The sequence below is a fragment of the Hipposideros armiger genome, unplaced genomic scaffold, assembly GCF_001890085.2.
Source record: "Hipposideros armiger isolate ML-2016 unplaced genomic scaffold, ASM189008v1 scaffold_387, whole genome shotgun sequence".
Lineage (NCBI taxonomy): Eukaryota > Metazoa > Chordata > Mammalia > Chiroptera > Hipposideridae > Hipposideros > Hipposideros armiger.
In genome coordinates, this window is record NW_017731737.1 from 984,653 (window position 1) to 1,005,977 (window position 21,325).

Below are 21,325 nucleotides of genomic sequence, written 5' to 3' on the forward strand. Positions count from 1 at the left end.
CTTGTACTTGGTCTCAGCCCAAACCCTTTACCTACTTTAACAAACTTTGCTTTTAATGAATAGGTAATTTAGTTATATAGCAAATTGGCTTCTCTCAAATATGTTTTTTGGTAGACTTAACTCTTTTGTATACCTATTTTTTGCTAATTTCTTCTGGTTCCTATATAAGGCAATTGGTTCACTGTCATCCTAGGGTGATGTTTTGACAATCCGTGTAGTGTCCTGATATATAGTATATATCAACAGCATAGTGTCTGATGCAACCAATGACACTGGTTTATAAAATTGTTTAACATAGTAAATTTTTGAATAAAAAATTGCAAGGCACATCAGAGTCTTATAGCCATGTTAGCTTGGACAAATCACAATCAATTTTGAGTAAAAATAAAGTTAATGACATATTTCCTTCCTTTTCACTTCACAGATGTCAGGAAATATAAAGTAAGTGCTTCAGAAAAAAGATATTTTATAAAGCACATGCTATCATTATGTTTTAAAATGACTAAAAATCATATTTTCAAAAATAAATTTCTAAATATATCTAAGTATATTCAAACTTCAAACATCTGTGGTATACCTATATAATCAAGAAAAGCAATCAGGAAAATGAATATTCCTAGAGGTTCAAGCAAATCATTCTCAAATATGCTACACTTAACAGTATAACATGAAATATAGGTCAAGATTCAAAAACCATAGGAGGCTTACATTTTGTTAGGTTATCATAAATATTACTGCAAGATAATATCATTGTAAGAACTAATAATTACTAATATTGAACAAAATTTCCATTTCATGTTCTTAAATTTTACACTGTTCAGCTGTTTTTAAAAAGAAAGCTAGGATCACATTTTTATCTACAGGGCAATAAAATTGAAATGTAGTAATATAAAAATTATGTTTGAAAATTCAAATCAATTTTAGCAGCTTTCTAGAAGTATTTAATTTTGAAAATGGAAAACTATTTGTATACTAACTTAAAGTAGCAAGTTAGCAAGCATTCACTACCCAAGGTGAAACACCTGTAGTTGTGGAATTTTAGGCATGTTGAGAGTTTTCAGAAAAAAATATTTTGGGGTGGACATTTTTGCTAATATCTTTTTCATACCATACAGGTGATAACCTTATCTGCTTATGCACATGTGATGGTTTAGCCAAAGGCCATAGATCCTACTTTATTTTTACAAAGTAGGGTCTAATTTATTGTAACCGACAAGAGCAGGCAAAATATAATTTTCTGACTGGAAGGGGTTCATCTTTGGTTGGAGAAGGACCAACATATTCCAGAAACATCACTCTACCCTCTATGACCAATTTAGCTAACATTTCTCTTTGGGGTGCTTTAGCTGTATCAGGCAGAAATACCAATCTTCCTATGATTTCTATATATTCACCTAATAGCCTTCTTCTCAACCAGATTCCCTGGTGTAAATTCAGGATAGACCAGACAATGAAATTATCATTAAATCAATGAACCCATAACCAAATAATATGATTAATTAAGTGAACACTGACTGAGTCCCTGCAATAATCTATGTTAAGTGTGTGCTTAGCACTAGGACTACAGTAACAAAGATATCAGTCCCTGTGTTCATACTGTTTTCAGACTGGTGAACACTGTTTACCAGCTCGATCTGTCTTCCTGCCCTAGTGATTAGTGGTCTGGACATCATGAGTGCTGAGATCCCTCCTCCTCGCAGGCCTAAGAAAGAACCCCGTCTATTTTTACTTGCTCCTCTGCTTCTTATCATTCCAATATAAGAATAAAATGGGCCAAAAAAGAGACCTTTTTCCTTCAAACCTAAAACAAAGAGAGTCTACACCACCTCCTACCTGTACATTGTTTTATGCTCCTAATGTTGGGGGTGGGAGGTTCCCAAGTAAGAAGTAGCTCTATTCTCATGATATCACTTCATCTTCATGATCTAGAAACCAATAGAGGAAAATAACCAACATTAAGGAAGGATACAACTTTTACATCCTATTTTTTTACATGTAATTGTGTTTCTTCCATCAAACGTTGACCACTGTTGTCAAATCTTTTAGTTTGCTCCTGGTGCATATCAGGTCCCAGCAGAGGAGGAGACAGCAGAGACACAGAAGGGGAAGGAACAGGAGAAGCAGTGGCCAGTCAGAGGAGCCAAGCTGGCTAAAGGCTACTTGCCGTGGGCCCCAGTGTGTAGCATGCTCGGCAGGCAGCCTGAGAAACCACATAGTCAGCTTAAGAAGAGACTCCGGGAAAGTGATGAAGATAATTTCCTTCCCGTTGTATTCTAGACAGCATATTATTCATGCTCTCGCTGGCACAGGAGGATGGATTAGACTGTCTGTGTATTCTCAGCAGAACAGAAGCGATAATAGCAAACTGAATTATACAACATTCTGAACAAAATGCAATAAGGCATGTAATAGGCCAAATCAACTCCAAAGTTATGCTGAAGAAAAAGCCTTCTGCTCTCAGTTGTGTGTGTCCATGTCATAACCTTTTTTCTGTTCTGGAATAAGTCAACATGAAAGCAGCTATGACATTGCTAATGATTTGCTTCTCAGTGAGCTCCATCGCACAGGCAATATGTATGGAGTAATGTGGCTTAAGGGGGGATTACAATAAATTACGGAACGAAACAAGTGGTTGACTGGTGAATTCATCACAATCACTGTCTTCTTAATTAATATTTGTTGAACAAAGAAATAATTATACTGTTGAGGTACTTTAAGTGTCAACTAAATAGTCTATAGCTACGGATCAGTAGTCATAGAGATAAATACATACGGTTTTCCTGTTGAGATTCTCAGTTCTATTCACTCTAAAACAAAATATGGCTAATATGAAACTTGATCATGAATATGTTCTCATTAATTCTAAGTAGCTGTCTATAGTTTTGGTTATTATTAAGTCAACTTCTAGTTGTTGCATTATAAAAAGTGTTTGCGATGCTTATGTGTGTTTGTGTGTCTACATAAATACTAAACCATCATTAAAACTAGATTTTTAATTCATTTTACACATTTGACAGTGTTCTGTGTTTCAAAATCATGTCAGCCTCAACATTCTTAATAGCTAGTCTTAAGAAACATAATAACATGAAAACCAAAGCAAAGTGGAAAGCCATGTTTTGTGGGCATCCACTTCTGATCATTGAAACTTGCGCTCCAATGGGAGCTCACTGACAGGATGCAAAAGGTGGTTTTGTGTGGCTGCTTTTGGTAGCAGGTTGTAAAAACATAGAGGGCCATCAGGAGCCAGGAAACAGAACAGTAAGGAGAGTAAAGTTGATTACTAAATTCATTGTCAATGCACATTTCACTCTCTATTGTTCAAGTAAGGTTTTGCTAAGGAAAATAAAATAACCCTATCAAATGTCATGGAAATTCTGTTGAAGAGCAATTACCTGAGGTCTGTATAGGAGGGTCAGGTTTGGAACAGCTCATGATGACCAAATAAAGCTGTTTCATTACTCAGGCATGATGTGACTTGATACTGGGAAGTGGTGGGATTTTTTTTTTTTTGGTAAATATATAGTTAGAACATTTCAGAGGGGGGAACAGTAGAATCAGCAATTAACAGTAAAGGAAATGTTATCCCCGTGTATAAAAATCAGTTGCAAATTTGATCGTTCAACTGGATAAGCACCTTAAATTCACCATATCCCAATCATATGGTGATGGACAGTAACTAGGCTTTTGGGAGAGAGATATCACTTCATAGTGTATACATATGTCAAATTAAAATGTACACCTGAAACTTATATATTAAAAATAACTGCTATATGATTGATATATCATCTTCCCTGAAAAACTACTTACTCTCATAAATTACCTATCTCAATAAACCAAATCCACTACCTTCCCTGTTGCCTAGCCCAGAAATTTAGAGGTTAATCTCATTTCCACACTTCCTCCCTCACCCTTTATATCCAAGCAATCACCATTCTAAAAAAAATCCAAAACATACCCCCCTGAATTTTTAGATTATACCCATTTGCCTCTATCCCCACTACCTCTTAATAAAACCATGATCTTTCTTCTGGATTCTTATAATAGTTACTTAACTGGTTTCCCCTTCTTTAATTTTGTTCTCTTCCACTAAGCCATTCTCCACATTATAGCCAGAGACAACTTGCTGAAATGCAAATCTAATCCTGTCAGTGACCTTCTTAAAACCCAATACTCTTTGAATGTAATAAAAGTCTCCTATTAGATTCTTCCTAACATGGCCACACTTACTTCCCTAGATTCATCTTTTGACACCCCTACACTCACACTGCATGGCATTCCAGGTTTTTGAATGTGCTCTGAGACAATTGACAGGATTTAATCTGCATTTCTAATATTTTAATAGTTTGTCATTTAAAATGTCATTTCTTTTATATCCTGCAGGAACCTGGTGGAGTTGGTAGACCTGATAAAGGCGTGATGAAAAAACTCTTTTCTAGGGTGGCCACTTTTCTTAAATTTTACATGTAATTTACACATGAGCCTCTAGCCCAGCGGTTCTCAACCTGTGGGTTGCGACCCCTTTGGGAGTCAAACGACCCTTTCACAGGGGTTGCCGGGTATTTGTATGTGGGCGTATCTGCATGTGGGCCTGGAGATGGATAGAGGAGCGGTGTCTCGGTTCCTAAGACCATCGAAAATATGTGTTTTCCAATGATCTTAGGCGATCCCTGTGAAAGGTTGAGAACCGCTGCTCTAGCCTATTTGGACCAGCCTCACTGTGGAATTATTAAATTCAAAGAAGCACAGGGTATGAATCAAAAAATGAAAGTAATTATACTTTCTTCTCTCTATGGACACTTAACAGAAGACTCAATGTGTGACCACTAGTTCTACCTACTTTCTTCCTCCTATCACTGAGAACCTACAATCACAATATTAATGTTAATATTCACTTTTTTTTCATAGCCCCACTGTCTCTAAGCTCTGCACTGTGTCAGTAAAGCTGGCCTATCTGGGCTTCTTTTGGTTTTAATTGCCTCAACTATTATCCTGATTCTCTAACAATGCATGCCCTAGGATTTGATGGAATAAGCACAGGGTGTGGAAGCAGGGAAACTATGATGACCCATATAATATGGACTTTTCTCCACTGAGCATTTATAGTTTAGCCTCTATTACATAAGCATCACAACATTTCAGTGGTGCAATCGCAATGATTCCCATGAGGAATACATCAAGGAGCAGTCTAAAATTTCAATGGAGCACAAAGGGAACTGACTGAAACTTTACCTTGCCAGAAAATTGTGAACCACAAAATGGAAGGAGTTGACAAATATGAAACAGTGGCACCCAATTGAAGAGAGGTTATAAAGGCAATTCAATCTCTGAATGAGTTGAGGCCTGCCTTAATGCTAAGGGGAATAGCAAGCATTTCTATTATAAAACATGTTTTCCCCTTCCCTCAGCTTAAAATATGCTTGCCTATTGCAAAAGATGTGATAGTCTAACTCAATATCCATCCCGTCCTCCTTCTCTTGTGTCTTCCTGTGCTGCAGAGGCTGAGAAACTAAATTCTGCATTTTCTAGGTGCCTATCAGCTAAGTTTCAGGATGTGATTTAGCTTCTGCCCATCAGACACTTTCACATGAAGCTTCAATGTGGAAGAGAAGGCAAGTACATGTCATGGTTACTATTTCTTAAAGCCTAATCTGTTTGCATTTTATGTTCCCAGTCTCAGTTACACTTATTCCTTTGCTCATTCTTATTTATACTGTTTTTTATTTATGTATTTTTGTAAGCCATCTTAAGAACTTTCTAGAACAACCAATATTGAGCCTACACTTTTATAGATTTTTAAACATCTTTTTTAAATAACATTAAACAGCTATCCCCTAAAAATTATAAAAATATTTTTAGTCTTGGCTGGAGTGAAATGTTAAACATTTAGCTTGATATTATGTCCTGGAAAAACCTCAGCCTTGATAAGTTGATGATTTGTGAATATTTAAGAAGAATGATGTATAAGAAACATGACAGTTCTAAATTAGCATAGTTTCTTTCCCACTCACATAATCAACTAGCAAATCAGGAAATTCCACCTTGTTGGGTTTAAGTTGAATACTTGGCAAGTCTCTGATATATCATTGTTGTCAGGAAAAATTAGTATGGACTGTTGGGAAAATTCATATCTGCCTGAACAATATTTCCCATAGAACTTGGATCATTTAGTTGAGAGAAGTTTCTTAAAGTGGCGATCGTGCAACTTTTTTGTTTGAAACATATAAAGTAATATAGAAAACAATTTTGAGTATTTACATTTATTCACATATAATTTATTTACATATTTCTGTGCTAAAATTTTGTTGATTATAAAACCCACACAAAATGTGAAATTCACAAGGAGGAGATAAAAATTGAGCAAATAACTTGTGATTTATGGCCATACAAAAGTTGCTCTGACTAAAAATGTGTTAATAGCATTCTGAATGCTTTCAAAATGTCTTACTTGTGATACTTTAACTTAATTATTAAATAATATCCTAAGGCAAAAAAAATACATTTATTGCTATATTCATCCTCAACAATTGAGTATACAAAACTGAATTTGAAATATCTTCTCAAAAATTACAAAATTGGGGGACTGACACTGCCAAATATGCTTAGACTCTCATGGTGTAAGGTACCTGATTATGAGGTTATACTAGAAGGTGAATATTAGTTCTGCCATTTTGTTCTCCTTTGCTTACATTTGCAAAATAATATTATTTTCATTTGAAACTTCTTAGCTAAAATCTTTGAAGCTATTTGTACACTTAAATAACAAGGAAATCCATCTACAACACAGAAACTGCAACATGCAGCAATGTGCAAAATATGAAAAAAACCTTTAGGTTGTCATAATCAAACCTTCTGTGTTAAACTACTCTCATTCTTTCTGACATCAAAATCTAGTTGGATTATGAGTCAATTAATATTACAAGTGTTAGTAAAATGAATATAGTCTAAATGTATAGATTAAAAATATGTAAATAAATTCATCTAATATTAACTTCTCTTTCCTAATGGCTCAGATCATCCTGTGAGCTCCCAGAGATGAGATGACTTCATTTTGTAGACCATCATTTTTTATATTAATGACTTAGCTGAAGACATATGAAGCATGATTATTAAGTTTGCAGATGACACAAAATAGGAGGGGCAATTAACATGCTAGATGAGGTCTTAATTAAATCCAAGCACAATGTCTCTCAAGAATGGGAATGGAAATGGGAGTGGGAGGGTAGAGGTGGACTTTATCAGAGATTGGTGGTTCAGTCTTCATGATGTTGAACATGGGTAAAGGGAAGATAAATCTCAGAAAGGAATTCATCTGGGATGTTGGATGACAGGTCAAACAGGTAAATACCTATAATGATGGACATTTTTATTGATACTGCAATATTGAGGAGGTGGATATTATGGTAATGTGCATTTAAAGAGATCTAGTTTCTTTCACTACGAATAGGAGCCATTCACATTGGCTTTGCACATCTAAGCATATTTACTAAATGGTTATTGTGAACCTTATGATGCAGTCAAATTGCCTTGAGATGTATCAGGTCTTATCCATGTACATGAGCCTCCTTTCTCTAGGTACAGCTTTTTTTTATCTATTCTAAAGACCATGTTGAAATTAAAAGAGCTACAGTTGTTTTGCTGAAAAAAAATTGAGAAAATACAAAGTACCCTTAATATAAATGACAGACTGTAGAATAGGAAAGGGATTATGCATAACTTAGAAATTTCCAGCAGGTAGAACTAAAATAAATGAATTGACATTCTTTTAGCAAATATAAGAAAAAAAGTGTGTGTGTAGGGCGGGTGTTCTAATATTTATCAAGCTGCCCAAAAAAGTAGTGCTCTGTTCTGTGAGGTGGAAACATGTGTTTAAGCAGAAAGAATGGTCACTTGATCATAGAATTTATATAACAATTTACTCCATAGTGTGTGGAATGAATTTACTCATCTTTAAAATATTTTCCTGCTGTAAGATTCCATGTTCCTACAAACCAATTTATACTACAGAACAACTATGTTTAGTTTTGTTTGGTCTTCTGGAAGTCCTCATTAACTTTTATATGTTTATACACAAAGAATTTTCAAGTTATTTTACCATATGCATTAATTAAATATTTAATACCATGTAAACAATTTAAAGCAAATTTTTATTTTGCTGGTTCAAATAGTACATTCTCCCTGCCACCTGAATAAACCCACATGAATCTGTTTCATCTTTTTTTATTTTGGAAGGGAGGGGCAACTGGTTATGTTCAAGTGATACAAACATAAGTGAAATAAACAATGCAAAAAATGAAAATATTTGTAAAGTAGGTTGTTTTATATTAGATAAATTTTAGGAGCAAGAGTCGGAAATATCTTATTTTTCTAAATGCACAACTAGCACAAAAAAAATGTTTTATACTTACATGATTGTGTCTATCTCACTATGTATCTCTATATAACATAAAATGAAATTCAACAAATTTCACTCAAAACATCCTTACCATAAGTAATTTGTTAAAGTACCATTGTAGCGTATTTATTCTAAAGTTACATAATAATATTCTGAGAAAATAAAATCAGAAATACATGAAGAATTTTGAAAACAAAGGTATGTTTTCTTTGACTAAATACTTTAGATAGATTGTTTTATCTCCTGTATCTAGTTCGTTCATAATATGTTTTAGGTCTTAACAAGGCAGAATTTTGATCATTAATAAGTTCCACACATGGGTTAAAAGAGTGTTTGAAAATATTTGCTGACTACAAAGAACATACTATGTATTTCTCAAAATAGATTCACTTATGGTTCTTTTCGCATGTCGAATCAACATATATTATCAGTATAAGTTATTTTTTTAAATCAAATGGGAATTAAGTTATAGTATATGAAAATGAGCTAAGAATGCTGTTTCAACCTGTGGGACATTGATAAATTGAATTCTCCTTAGTATTCAGAAAATAAGTTCCCATTCAAGAAAAAAATATTTTAAAAAACTCTGAACAATGAAAGACAACATTACTTAGTATAAAGATTCTATTTTAGTGAAAATCTACAGAGTGTACATTAATTTTATAATTGTTGGAGAAGAGACATAACGTGTTTTTTTTTTTTTTAATCAAATTTCACTTTGGCCAAATTCTTCAGAATCTGCTTTCCTCAATTCATGAAATCACCTTTTAAAGCAATATATTAAATGTACGTGTAGTACATTGCCCTCTAGTAAATTCTGTCTTCTGCTAAATATAGAGATGTTGCCTAATATGTCAAGATATCATCATTAGAATCAATTAAATTATTAATAATATCATTGAAAAAAAGTAAAGCTTTTGGTATATTCTCGTCAATTCATTCTGTAAATAAAGGAGCAATTTTTTCAGTAGCGGATAATTGTACTTGTTGTAGGTGTTTTTCTAAGTGTTGTTTGCTTGATTACTTTCAGGTTTCTTTCTCCTACTGAAATAACTATATTGAATGTTTGACTCCAAACCTTTCTTGTTTTGTCAATTTTTTTTTCAAATTGGAAAAGTTCAAACTCAATAATTAAATTTGACAGATTCACCTTGGCAATTTGCTATTTAATCACAGTGACATCTTTTGTCTTCACTTTTAATTTTTCATGTCATGAAAAATAAAATTTAATGATCAAATTCATTAATATACCATGACAATCATTAATTTGTCAGCCCATAGTACTTTGCTAAATAACTTTCTATGTTATTAGTAAGTTTTATCTTACATAAGAAAAGTCTATTTGACTTTAATAATAATAAGTTGCCCATTCCTCAGGAAAATGAAATAAAACTTCAAAAAATTTAGATCTAGGAAAGCTTACCAAAACCAAAACCAAAACAAATACAAAAAACACCAGACTATACCCCTGCAGAAAAACACACTTGAATTCAGATTAAAATTTTAAAAATCTTAAACTTAATTTCAGAGTAATACTTTAAATTCTCATTAATTTTTTTGAAAACTTTTTTAAATCAAAAAAATAATGTTATGTATTGTGTCTATGGAAAAAATACAAATAAATTTAAGGTTACAAGTTATAGCCAGTTCATGCAATGCTTTTGCTAGAGACAGTAAGAGACCTCTCTCTTCTTGGTGGAAAAAAAAAAAAAAGTCAAGATCTGAAGGGCTAGACTGTTACAAATACAGGGGAATTGTTGCCGTTAAGGCTGCAACTGACACTGGAATTTTTAGTAAGCCCTAATCAATCATAACTCTTGAAAGCAGCTATTATAATATGATATGAAAGTCGTACTGTATGATATGAACTTTCCCAAAACCATTACAGACAGCAGCTCACTAAGGACATTCATTTCTTCCCCTTTTCTTGAAAAAGAAGAGGAAGAATGTGAATCATTCAAACTTCCAAAATGATACTTTTCCCTATTAAATAATTTGAATGTGTAGGACCAGTATTTTATAAATAAGAATATTTGCAAACTGATTTAATGCACTTAAAACAGATATAAGATAAAGACAAACATTTATAGATAAAAAAATAATTAGCATGACACTTTCTTTTAAAGAAATCCACCTACACTAATTCTAGCTTTGAATGTATGTCAATAAGTAAAGTTTTACATAGTCAGTTATAATAGACTTCACTGATACAGGATTCTCTTAAAGGTGATTTGTATCAAGATGGGTGTACAGGGTTTGTATCAAGATGGGTGTACAAGGTGTACTTGCTATTACTCTCCATTAATGAAGGAAAACAATCATACTACTGACATAAAATTTGGAGAATTGAGATGTTTCAGAGCTGTTTATATGAGATAATAAATCACCAGCTGGAAAGGAAGGAAAACAGAATTCTAGCAAGTCATTCTTATAAATAAGCAAATGGTTTAGTAAAATTGTCCATAAATAGTAAATCTCAGAAACAGGAGATGTTTTTCTTTTGGCAATTGCATTAAGGGAACCAGATTTGTTTCCTGAATTTCATTCTTTTTTCCTCCATCCCTCTTCATATACATAACCGGGTAGGAGGTAGATGAGATTGACAACTATTAAAGGGAATCAGAGTATGCCTAAAATATGCCACTTTGGCATAAGCATTGTTTTGAGCTGAAAGTAATTGAGAAACAGCTAACAAAGGAGGAACTCTCTGTTCTCCCCTTTTCTGACTAAATATCTATATACTAAAAGCAGGGCATCTTTTTCCCTTTGTAAAGGTGTCTTCTTCTCCTATAACTGGAAGGGGAAATTGATTCTGGAGAAGACTCTTATTACCAGAAAGGACCTGAGTCTGCATAACAAACCTTACTAAAAAACACTTACCTACTACACATTTGCTATTAAACTTCCTACAATTGGTTGCTGTTAGTAGTCCAAACTCCCCTTTCTTTATCTAGTCACTTTTCCACAATGTATTGCCCTTCAATAAAACGGTATATAATTTCCCTAATCTAACTGTTTCTTTGCGTTTTCACTTCTTCCCTTGAAGCACCCCACCATTACTCGCCCCCGCCGCCCCCCGTACGTAAAAATGCCAATAAAATTTTTATGCCTTTTCTTCTGTTAATATGTCTTTTGTCAGTCTAATTCACAGGCCTCAGTTTTAAAGCCTAAGAAAGTTGAGAATCATTTTTTTTCTCTCCAAAACATCAGTGTATATCTGAGGGAAGGCATGATATTAATGTCATAAGAAGATGAAAATATGAGGTGTGATAAAAAAATATGGCGAGTGTTTAAATTAAAAAAATACTACAGTAAAAAAAAAAACAAAAACACGTTGCCATTAATCCCCCTCAAAATACTCCCCCTTGCTTCAAACATACTTATCACATCGTTCTTGCCACTTCCTGAAGCAGTTCTGGAAGTCCTCTTTCATCAGTGTCTTTAGTTGTGCTGTCATGGCTGCCTCCATGTCCTGAATCGATTCAAACCATTTACCTTTCATGGTCATTTTCACTTTGGGGAAGAGCCAGAAGTCCCATGGTGCCAGATCTGAAAAGCAAGGTGGATAACGACACACCATAATGCTTGTATTTGACAGAAATTGCCGTACCAGAAGCGATGTGTGACACAGTGTTGTCATGTCAGGATGAAGTAAAGACAGTTCTCATCAACTTTGGCTCACTTTGCTCTGTGCTTCAGGCCAGCCAATACTGCTCAAGTCTGAGTTTACCTGTGAAATTCAAACTCCCTCTGTATGATTCTCTAAGAGTCCATTTAGATCCACTATGTCCATGATTAATTCTTGGAAAGGATCTTTGCTAAAATCAGTCAGCATTCCTGGGATCTGAATCAGAGGTTAGTAACTGAAACTGCAGGGATTTTGTTGTTGTTGTTGTGTTGTTGTTTATATTGTAGGGAAACCAAACTACCGGGGGCGTCTTTTCTGCTTTTCTTTTTTTTATCTGAAACACAATTGTTGTCTCTCATTTACTACATAACAGTTTTCATTACACTCACCAAAACTGATTTCACATTACAGAAAGTGTAGAAGTTGACTATTTTAAGTGAGACTCACAGATGGGCAACATGATTGTCAGAACAATTACAGTGGTAAACTACATTTTGTGTTAAATGAAAATGATAGAAATAAACATTCTATTTCCAGTGATGTATTCTATGTTTTTAAAAATCTGCAAGCAAGGGTCCAACAGCTGTTTTTTATCTGGAATAAATGATTATAAAGATTTAAACTAGGCTTTTTTTAATAGACACTATACAAAAACTACAAGGTTTTGCCCATTTTATGTAAAACTATATTTTTTCAACAACATAATATTTTTATGTAGATGTCTTCTTTGGCTCTAGTTCCTAGCTCCTAGGAACCAGATCCTAGCTCCTGTTTTATTTATTAGTAGATCTTACACAATTATATAGGAATAGTTTGCCCTGGAAATACAAAAATTTGACAAATAGAAATCAAATGTTTTTGTTTTTTTTCCTATCTGAACAGAGAAACCCTTACAATCCAAGAAATAGCAACATAATACGGTTTCTTCAGCAGAGATCAACTCAGTTCAAGATAATCATACCAATATGTTACAAATTGAATACTCTTCCTGTTCCAGTGAAACAAACCACAAAATATATAAAGGCCTCAATGCCGATGACATTTTGGTTTAAATTATTTTCTTTTGTAGACCATGTGTGTTCCTTCTCTTGACAGAGTACAGATCCCATGAAGGCAATTATGTTTTTAGATTTTTCTTCTTTGGGGTCAGTGGTATAATTACAAGAGTTTGTACAGCTAAGTTGGTAAGTGGTATATTTATTTAATTGTTTCCCACTTGAATTGGAGCCAGCATTTGCAGAACAAAAGACTGAGATGAGTGTTCAATCAGATCCATCGTGATTTATGGTTGGCTGGCTCTGCTGCAGCCAAATCTGGCAGAATCATGCCACAGTAATCCAGGGATTCCCAGCTCTTGGCATATGCCTTGGTCCTATTGCCCAGTCCTAACAAACAAAGCTTGCCATATTATGGACCTCTCAGTGTTTGTCTCCTACATGCCCAGTTCAATTATTCTAGTCACCATAGTGTGCATAAACCTCAGGAATGTGATTCAGTTATGCAAAATCAAATACCAAGTATATGTAACATTAATTCTGAATTAACTTAAATAATACCTAGAGTGTATATATGAATAAGGACTTCCTTTTCAAACAATGTTTGAGACTATAGCAAGCATCATACATTGTGGATGTATTTCTTTTCCTTTAGGTCTTTTCTTCTTTGGCTGGTTTATTTATAAAATTTGTTAGAGCCCTATCTTCCTCAGGTTCTTTAAGTACATAAACAATTATTGAACATCTGTTTTGGACCCAGATCCATAGTAGGTCTTAAAGGTGTTATAATAATAAACCAACAGATGATTATACCGTCATTGTGCCAAGGACAAAGTTTATGGCATAGCTTCAGTCTCTTCCACATCATAGGTGATCAATAAATAGTTATCTATCTATCTATCTATCTATCTATCTATCTATCTATCTATCTGTCATCATCATAGACAAATAGATCATTGCTGAATGAATGAATTCTCTTGGTGCAGATTGCCAGTTTTAAATGGTCATAAAGTGAACGATTTTCTCCTGGGACATAGCCCACTTTAAGAATAAATTAAGCACCATAAGCAGCTACAATGACAATTAACTACAAGAGTACTTAAATTAGATTATTTTGATTGCTTGATAAAATCCAATACTTTAAAATGAGTAAAAGGGGTTCACAAGTAAAGTGGCAGGTGAAATCTTGAGGTTAATGTAAAATATCATTGAACTCCGAAAAGTGCTTTTTTTTTTTTTTGAGTCTGATTAGGATTTGAAAACAGGAGGTCTTTGGGGATGATTTTTCAGATGCGTGCAAATTACAGTCCTGTAAAGAATTGTATATATATTTTTTATAAGGGAGGATTTGTATTATTGCTTTATGGTTTGTAGAAATTGTCTTATTAAGGAAGGATCATAATAACTGGTTTCCATTAAGAATGTTTTTTTTTTAATAACCATCAACACTTTAAAATAAAAAAGCTACCTTTGTCATCTGGTTAACTCATTTGTGTACTTGGTTTATATAGAAGGATGCAAGCATATCTTCACAGCTAATGAGAGGAAACATGTGCCAAAGAAAACTAGATCAGTAGTAGAGACCTACATCATTTTAGGAAAAGAAAACTGAACAAACATAGTCAAATACCATTCCTTTCTAGCCATCACCTGATTATTTTTTGGACCTCATCCCCAAAGCATGTGAAAAGCATAAGCACCTGGCACTAGCATGCTGGAAATGAGAATCCACTGGAAATTACAACCTAAACAGGAAGTTGAAATACTCATATTTCCTCTACTAGATTGTTGTTTGTTTTTCCTGTACAAAATTTTCATCCTTAAAATGTGTTATACCACACCGCACCCACACCCACAGCAAGCAGCCCTGAATTTCTGTGTTCCTTATTATGTACTTGGTGGGTATTTCTGGTTGTGGTTTCCTGCAGGGCACTCCCACTCCTGTCCTTTTCTTACCATCTGCAATCTGGGCCCAGATTGTCTTTCAGCAGAATGACTGGAATTTCATGAGTCTTCCTTCCTATCAGTATGAATTTCCTATCATCAATTTCAAATCTCGGCAAGAGCTCTGCTCTGTTCTTAACTTTTCAATTGTAACTTTTCCCTAAAATGTTTGTTGATGTATAACACATTAGTGTACAAATCATAGCTATGCTACTCTATATATTTCCATAAAGTAAACATGCTTGAGTACACACACCATATATAGAAATAGAACATTAGTAGCTATTCTAGTATCAGTACCCCACCCACCCACACCTTTCACCATTCAGGTGGGTATACTGGTCTACAGATGTCCTGGCTTCAATTTACATTCTCCTGATGACTAATGAGATCAAGGACCTTTACTTACTTTTAGAGGGCACTCTTCTCCTAAGTATCTCTAATTTTTTTACCTATTTCTTCTTGAGTGGTCTGACTTAGGCTAACTATAAAATTTTTAGAGTTCTTTTATGTATTCTGGATAAGAGAGCTTTATTATTTATATGTTGCCAGTATCTCCTCATTCTGTTGCTTGATTTTTCATTCATTTGACAATGTCTTTTGATGAATAGAAATTCTTAATTTAGTCATCATTTTTCTTTTTTTTTCATTGTTGTTCCTTTCTGATTCATACCTTTTGTGCCCTGTTTAGGAAAAGTTTGCTTACAGTGTGTTAAATAGAAGACGTAATGGTGAATATGCCTGCCTCATTGTTTGATCTCAGTGTAAACGTTTTCAGTATTTTACCATTTAGTGTGCATTTTACAAGAGTCTTTGTTAAGATCCTTTATTATGTAAAGAATATTCTCATTTATTACTCATTTACTAAGCTTTTATTATAAAAGCTTTACTGTTAAAGTCTATCAAATGGTGTTTATGCAGATACTGAAATATCATGATTTTTCTCCCATTTAGTCAATTACATTGATTGATTCATAAATTTTAATCTAAGTTTGCATTCCTGGATTAAAGCTCAGTTTTGCTTTGTTTTGTTTTTCGCAATTTGTTTTTGAGAAAGAGTGGTTTATGAGAATTGTGGAACCACTTGATTATCTTCCACCAGAGAAGGTTTCCCATATTCACTAGGAGGCAATTACAGTGGGAATAGATCACTAATCCATTAGAATAGGGCAGATTCAAGTGTGAGCTTGAGTTTTTGTGTGGCTGGGTTTACTGTGGAATGTATGCTCTCCCAAGATGCAGCTCTGTAGTTCCCCAGACCAGAGTGATCTTCTCCAACAACAGCTGCAGGAAGAAAATCCCAGAGGAAAAATAGGTGTGTTCAGATAGCTTCTCACAAGATTCATATGTATAAAATGTAGTGCAAAAATAGCAGACAATTGGGTGTCCTAAGAATGTCTTTTCTCATTAATAATTGTTTGAAAGAATATGTGTGTTCTTAGAAACTTGGTAATCTCTCCAGGTTTGAAAGTATTATGGTTACCCCTATGTTTTTCCGTAGTAAATGGTAGTAGAAAATCCTTCAAAAATTGTGGAGAATGGGAGCTTCATATGCAGGTAGTTTGGGGAAACAGAAATGAGGAAGGTGAGAAGGAAGGATTCGCTTCCTACAGCCAGTCAGTATCCGTGGGGAGTGTATACATCAGGGGCCTAAGGTGTGCTCCCACAAAGAGGAAAGGTCTGACCTGGGCTCATAAGGGACCTGGGACTCAACAGCCCACTGGATTTGGGACTTGTTCACATGAGACAGTCCTCACCAAAGAAGCCACACATTGAAAATGTAGGCTTCCATAAATATCCCCTGAGAGATTTCTAATAGCAACTTTATTCTGTTGACTTAGGCATAATCAAGATAATTCTGAATGCAATAAACTTTGCTAATTTAATTTGTTTAGGAAGGCAAGTCATCCTAGGTATCATTTTATATAAAGCATAAATTTGCTTTTATTTGTTAGAATCAGTCTAGCATATTGTATATATAGGTGCCTCATACACTGATTGACATATTTTAAAGACTATTTTCTTACCATAATATTTTCTGATTTTATAGTCAGTTTCTATTATATGGGCTAATTTGTCAGGTTATGAAAATTTCAAACTTATTTCTTATTTTTAATACCTATGACTTTAGGTCCCTTGCTAGTGGGATCATCACAGAAAGTAGAAAATGTGAAACCGTGTACTACATATCTGGGGCAGGAGTATAGAATTGCCTCTTAGGGGTTTTATTAATTACCATGAAAAATTCTGTTAGATAGCCTCTGTGGGTTTTCTTTCTACCTGACCAACTACTTCTCGGTAATCTCCTGCAAGGAGAGAGGTCAGTCACCTATTTAAAGTATCTGCTCCCTCAGGAATCTATCCCCCTCCCTGACTGATCCTCTCAATATCTGCACACCTTGGCTGAGGGCAGCCTCTTACAACTAAATGACAATCAGATACCCTTTCTCAGAGATTATGCAAATATCTCAAAGTTCAAATTTCTGAATCAAAATTTATTTATGCCCTCATTTGCATGAATATCTATACCTATATCTAATCTATATCTATACCTATATCTATCTACCCCATCATTTATATCTATCTTCCATCTTCTACCAGTGCAGCCATCTATCAATTGATAACGTGTTGTACCTTTTACTCTCCTTCCCAATTGCTAATACCTAAGTTTAAAACTCATTACCTGTCAAGTGGGTTATTCTTGTAGTTTCCCCAACTGCTTTTCTTTCTGCCTTCAGCCTGGATCCATCTGCAATTCATTCTCCTAGCTGCTTCTAAAGTGACCTTTTTAAACATTCAAATCTGATCATCGTATTAGATATTTTAAAATCCTGCAGTGACTCCCTATAGCTTTCAGGACAATATTAAAATGTCATTGCTTAACATAGAATATCATTTGTTATTCAGCAATTTCTATTTTATGCTACTTATTTATTTTATTTATTTTATTATTTTTTTTTGGAAGCTCATAAAAATCCTCTCTCTTTCACCCTTACTTCATTAAATAGTATCTACTTAATTCCCCAAAACTCAGTACAAGCTTTCCATGGTCACTTATTTGGATTTAGAAGTCTTTCTTCAGTGCAGGTTATAGAAAACTCTATTAGAGCAATTACCACACTTTATTGCACAGGTATTTCTTTTTCTTACTCTTAAATTAAGGCTCAATGACTTTGAGAACATTATTTGACATTGTAGCCCAGGAAAATAGCTTAATACCTATCATATAGTTGATGCCCAATAACCATGGATAGAGAAATTTATGTTTAAATATTATATATTTTTAAAAGCAAAAATAATCCATTTACAATTCAAAAATGTGGCTCTATGTTTTCAATCCATAGAATACACAGATCTACAGTCCTCCCTCGCTGACTGTGGGGCATTGGTTCCAGGACCCCTCATACCAAAATCTGCAAATACTCAAGTCCCTTATATAAAGTGGCATAATATTTGCATATAAACTACACACTTTTTTCCTGTATACTCGAAATTATCCCTAGATTACTTATAATACTTAATACAATGTAAATAGTTGTTATAATCTATTGTTTAGGGAATAATGACAAGAAATCTGTACATGTTCATTTACAAACACAACCATTGTAGGCCTAACTGCATAGTACATGTGAGCAACAACATAATTTGTTTTTGGAATATTTTCAATCAACAGTTGGTTGAATCCATGGATGCAGAACCCATGGATATGAAGAGCTGACTGTATGAACCATAAAGAACTAACGAATGAAAAGGAACTGTTTACCTAATGTGACCACAATGTGATGAATGATGAAGAAAGGACATTTCCTTTGAAATGCTATATTTAGTTGTACAATAAAAATGCATAGGGTTATAAAATTTACTATAAGCTTTTTTTTTTAATAACACATGCAAACTTTTTAAACAGGAATTTGGTAGAGTTGCTTTTACATGGTTCTTTTAAATTTGCCTCTTATGTTAGGTCTGTTAATTGATTCAATAAGTTTTGCAAATCAAAAAATGGCCAATGAGAAGTTGAGTTGTCAATTGCCTCTTAATTACAGTAATTTGGATAAGTCTGGAAGATGACCCTGAGGGCACTTAGAAACACAGATTTTTCTTTACAGCATTGCTATGGTTTTGTTAATGTGGCTTGTGGTTATTTAGTTAATTAAGAAGAATTGTTTATATAAACAACAGGCTTTCTGAATAAAATATTTCCCATAACTCTAAAGGCAAGGATTTAATGCCTTTGTTTTTAAAGTCACAACTGTATATGATAATTAAGTTCTTGTTAATAGTGTCTCAAAATTCCAGTAGTGGGGATGAAAGAATCTTATCTTTAGTCAAGCCCAGACCTAAAATAAGCAATTCTGATGTCTTGCTTTCAAATGGTGCCCAGACGATATATGTGTATGTATGTGATGTGTGATATATATATATATATATATATATATATATATATATGCCAAAAATGTATATACATGACTTGTATTCATCTTTTGTTATCACTATACTTTTAGTATTACAATTTTAATACAGGTTTTTTTTTCCTTTTTTAAAGTGTGTATACATTTTTTTTGGCACCCTCTATATCTCATGTGTGCATGTGTGTGTGTATATTTCCATTCATATGTGAAGGATCAGAGTGATATATATTTAAGAACAATGTATTCAATATTGTCTTGCCTTTGTTTTGTGATAACCTGCCCCTGTAAGGCTATTCAAAATAAAGTTTGTTCTCTTGTGTTCCGCTTAGGTTTATTCAATATGTACAATAAATGTATCTACATATAAATGCTATAATTTACTATACATAACTTCTGTTGTTCCCATATGACCTGCTTTAAAACATCAGAACTTAAAATATATTCATTTAAAAACATCTCCCCCAATAGGACATATTAAAATGTACGTGCACATTTCTCAGAGCAGTGCATGTACAAATGCCTTCAAATTTAAAAATGTCAAAGTTAAAATTATAGTAAAATGAAGGCAAATGCAAGAATAGCTCTGAGAGGTTTATCCGTTTAAACTGCAAATTTCTCTCTTTTACACAGGCAGGTTTAATTTCAATGATTTTCACAGTGTAGGAACTAATTAATTAGTTAATAATGCATGAAGCCAGTAGAGTGTTATCAGTGCTCTATCCCAGATAGAAATCTAGAACAAATGAGGAAGCTTACATTTAACTTGACCCTTTTAAACGTGAAAACGTCAAGCTTTTCTTGTTCTCCTGTTACATTTTCATTATTTATCCTCCGTGTCTTTGGTTGTCCCCCACTCCACCTCTACACAACTAAAGAATGTTTAGACTGTTGGGATCCAAAAGGGAGGTGACAACAATCTGACAATGACAAATCATTGCATGGGCTTGATAAAGCTGATTTTAAAATCTAAAATCATTCTTCACTGTAATAGCACATTATCTTGTATGGGCTGCTAGCATCCATTTGCACACTTGTCTCCTTTTTTTTTTTAAACAAATGGAACCCTGGTAATGTGAGGAGGTCCCTACACAAGCGTACTAAAGAAACCCAACAACCTGAGTGCTTTGTCCTTCCAGCTTACACTTAATATTCCCAAAGAATAATTTTAACAAGATCCTAAACCAACGAGATTGAGGATTAGATGTTGAAATATGGGGAAACAATGCTAAAGTATTCTCAGCTGGACCTTGAAGAGATCCTTTTATTTGCAATGTAAAGAATGTTTCAGCATACGCCTTCCCTCTACCTTTCTCTTCCCTCTGTCCTTCTGTATCTCTGTTCATTTAATACTTCTTACCATAGTGGGATTTTCAAAGTAGTATCAGCTGCAGAGACAGATTGGTTGATTTTTCCCCCTAATTTACTATAACTCTTGATTTCCTTTGCAAATTTTAACTTTCTCTACACAAATGATTCAATTTAAAAGTGAAATTTGGTTTTCAGATCCCTTTCCCATGTTTAAGTGCAGCGTTTGATTTCTAATGTTACTACCCAGTACTTTACTGATAGGCAGCTCATCGCACAAGCAACAAAACCACTACCCGTTGGGATATAAATTGTAAACTAATACAGCGAGAGCAACAACAGAAATATTTTCTGTACATTCAGCACTTGGCATTTGTAGCATTTTTCAAGCAAAATTTATGAAAGAAATGGGACACCGTTTGGCAGTAGTTCTTGAAGGAAGACTTGTGTTTATCTAGTGTGTGCTATTGTTTTTGTTGTTATTTCCCTTCAGACGCTGGTGAATCATAATTCAGCAAAGGCAGCAGCTTATATTTGCAAAACTAAACTAAAGCAAGATTTTTCTCTTCACCCAACATTACAATCAAATTTTAGTAAATGTGGCTTTCCTGAATCAGTTTTTGCCATACACATACTCGTATATTCTGGCTAA